Genomic DNA, 4,066 nt, shown 5'->3' on the forward strand with positions numbered 1-4,066 from the left:
GTGTTTACCCACCATGCCCACTCATCTTTGGGCTGATTTCCTTTGCACCCTACTAGACCATCTCATTCTCCACCAGTGTATGCCCCAGCATTTTGTGTGTTTGCTTGGTGACCGGGGACGAGGATAGATTTCTCCTCTACATACTGGTCGCCTCACTGCATCTGAGGTGTAGTACATTATAGGGCAAAAGGTCAACGTACTTTAGCCATTGGCGTACTTCATTTTTAGTGTCCATCCGCTGTCTGTGCATAAAGTGCACTTCCACCCAAAAAGACAAAAGAATCTCTCCTTTGCACCATACTGATTTGATGTTTGGGGTTCTTTGAAGATCAGCAGTTCCAGATAAGGAGCACTTGCTGTCAGTTACAATACCCCACACTGCATGCACAGGCCCATTAATTCTGCAGAACTAAGCAGTTGCTTTACGGTGCTTGTTTCAGAATTACAGCATGCATATCGCTTAGAACAGAAATCAGTGATTTAATACGGCGGTTGGGATTCTTGCTACACTTCGTTGAAATCTCAAAGTCAATTTTTGATTAATGTTCCAATGCAAATCTGCTTTCCCTGGTGACAGTCTAGCTTGAATCATTCTACAAATCTATTAAGAACATGGACTCAAGTTTGTTGCATTCATGTGATAACACGTGACCTGTACAGATCTGGGCAGTGACCCCATTTGTAGGAAGCTGGCTCTGTATATACTATACCAAAGTGAGGTATAGTGTGCACAGAGCCCAGTGGATCCTCAAAGGTAGGCAGAGATCGTCAGATAGCACCTCACTTTGTGGTAGTGTGGTCAAGCAGTAAGGCAGTATTGTCCACTCGAGCTCAGGCCGTGGGTGCAGAGTGGGGCAGATTCACGGTGTCTGGCCAGAGGTTGCAGATGTACATATCTGAGGTTCATGGGAGACAAAGTCTTTGGGGTTGAAGGCAGGTAGAGAGGCTGGTAGGGCTGGGGCTAAGTCAGTGGGCATCTTCCTCTGGTTAGCTGCTGCACTGCGGTTTGGTCCTTGCCTGAGAAAGCAAGGTTCAGGGGTGCCCCCAACTACTAGATTCAGGGGTGTTACAGGTAGGTAAAAGGCAGGGACTAATTGGTCCCTTCCCTGGGGTGGGTACACCCCCTATTCCACCCTCCAGTGGGTGGGGGGGGGTGTGAGCCTGTTCCTGGTTGGCTGAGTCCCCCCCCCCCTATCTGCAAGATGGCAGGGGCTGGGAGTGGTGCTTCACCTCCCCCACCAGAGGGTTGGAGTTGGCAGAGGTGGGCACACCTCTTCCTCACTTGTTTTTCCCACCCAAAGTAGGGGTCAGAACCAGTGGGGACCAGTTACAGAAAACAGCAGGTGGCCTGGGGAAGCTCAAAGGTGACCAGCCTTTGAATCTTGCCCTTCGTGAACCCTGCCCATCCTAGGGGAGGAGACTTAGCACCTCGTCCCAGGATGTGCAGTGTTTCAGGCCCCAGAGAACTGCAGGTTCTCGACCCAGTGGTCTGCAAACCTGTCTGGTGGTGGCAGCTGAAAGCAGCCACTTGGCCTGGACACTAGTGGTGGGCTAGTTTTCAGGGGGCATCTCTAAGATTTTTATTAAATCCCACACTGGCATCAGTGTGGGTTTAATGTGCTGAGAAGTTGGATACCAAACTGCTCAGTTCAGTGTAGCCATTATGGTGCTGTGGAGTTCAAAATGACAAACTCAATACCATATACTCTTAATGGGAGCACTGCACTTACAATGTCCAAGAATGGACAGACACTGTAGGGGTACAGGGCTCATGCACCTGCACCCTCACCACTGGTATAGTTCACCCAGCTAGAGGGGTGAATGATCTATGCTAGGGCAGTAGGCCTGGCGCACAGATGTGTGACAGGTCGACTTCACTTTGTTCTGCACCAAAACATGCAGCCTGCAAAGGCGGTGTGTGAAAGGGTACAGGACCCCTAAGGGTGGCACAAGAAGTGCTGAGGCCCTTAGAGGCCTTCTCTGATCAGTGTCCTGGCTACCTGTGGTAGCCTTTTCCAGGGGCTGACCTGTGGACCGAGATGCCAATTGGGTTTAGGCTTCAATGCAGTTTTAGAAGAAAAAAAGAAAAAAAAAAAAAAAAGGCCCTGGGTACCTGATTAGCAGGAGCAGAGGACACTCAGTCAAAGCACATCAGCAAAAAGTGGGGGCAACCATGCAGAAAGAGGGCACGAACACAAATTGCATTGGCTTGGCACTAAAATTACTGCATGGTAGTGAGTGCTTGGCACTGTAAAATTTGTAGGGGTGCATTATACTAGAGTATAATCTGTACTCATATCCTCTTAAACTGTAATCCATGTGACTAGGACGAAGCTTGTATCGCTATACAAGGACATTCAAATGAATTCTGGAATGCCGTATACGAGATGGATTAGGATTGTGCACATGTTTAGAGAAACAAGATTGTCATGCATGCATATTACGAATATTATGCAATATAGAATGCATTTACTTCCGAATAAGCGCTTCATAAAACGACTCATGAAGTGTGTGCATTAATGGATGTTCTTAGGTTAGCCAATCTTGTAGGCCTAACTTTAAGTTCAGAGATATGTTTCTCCTTGTCTGCTTGCAAGTTAAGTCAATTTAGAATTTATGTATGTGTGGAGAGTATTTCTCACCCTACTGCAGTTGCAGGAATTTGACAGTTATTTAAGAAAGGAATGCCTTTGAAGAGCCTGACCAGATAGAAGGTAGGACTCCTCTCGTGCTTGGTGAAACCTGGGACCCAAGGTTGTTGGATGAAGCCTAAATTAGAGTTTTGGGGAAAGTTACCCATAGGAGGTGTTCACGTAATAGGTTACCATGTGACCTGTTAGGGGTGCAACTGTTTTAGGGACAGATTAGGGAACTTCTGCTTTTGACTGAGGAAAGGCAGCATCTTAGAGCGAGCTCCGTAGCTTTACGCTACTTGACCCATTTAACACGTGCTTCTTAGGAAGTCTTCGAGCGGCCACTTTAAGGGAAACCAAGTGGGAAGTTAAGTAGGGCCGTCACTCTAGAACCAGACTAGGGACATATTCTTAGTTCCTGAAATACAAATGAAGTGATTTGGACAGACTATACTTAGTTTCGATTTTGGAATTCATTATTTGGTGCCTATTGTGCCGAATAAATTCTATTCGGAGACTTTGCTCTTTATTGGTATTCATATATCTCTATACTCTTGTGGAGGTGTGTCCATGTCCTACTATTTTTGGCCTTCTAATAAATTAGCAAACATAAAGCGAGAGTGATCCTTTAGACGCATGGGGAAGGGGAATGTAAAATCCATAAGATTGGTCGACTCCTCTCCATACTTTCTTAGCAGGCAAAAAAAGATCAGCCAGAGGATCCTGAGAAAATCTAGAACGTGGAATCTGGCCCCATCAGTGGCAACAGTTAACATTAGCCCTCTATTTGCAAGGTTAGGGTTGGTGCTGACAGTTGACATGAGAAACATGAAGGGGTTCAGGACCAGAGTCCCCATAAGGGCAGGGGGGGTGCAGGCAAATCATTTGTTTCTCCTACAGGCCAGTGCCATACCATTTACCAAGCGTAAATAACCGAACTTGGGCTAAAACCCAGTTGAGCATGTTCGCTAACTTGCAACTGCCCTTAGGCTTCGGAGCCAAAACCTTTACAAAATACCCACTTCGGAACCAAATTCGTAACTGTTTCCAGGGCCAGACTTATAAACCAATAGCAGCCCTGGCAAATATGCTCAAAGTAGCACTGCTCCCTTAGTCTCCTTGTGGAATATCCCTTTTGTCACTCTGATCACCAAGCTGTACCTGCCCACTCACTCCTCATGAAGCCTCACCTTGCCCGTTCCCATTAGCCTTGGGAAGCTGGGAAATTTAGAGGCACCACAACTTTCAAAACCAGCCTCCAAGGGCTCCAGCCCACTGAGGCTGGTTCAGTGGGAATAAAAGGCCTGCCCGCCTGACCACTGCTCTCTTCTGGTAAAGTGTCCTCCCCACAATAAAGGGAGAGCAAAGTCTTCCCAAGCCACCACCACATGAAATCACAAATACCACTGATATGAAATCAAGTAGAGGAAGGA

This window comes from Triturus cristatus, chromosome 2_2 (assembly GCF_964204655.1).
Source record: "Triturus cristatus chromosome 2_2, aTriCri1.1, whole genome shotgun sequence".
NCBI lineage: Eukaryota > Metazoa > Chordata > Amphibia > Caudata > Salamandridae > Triturus > Triturus cristatus.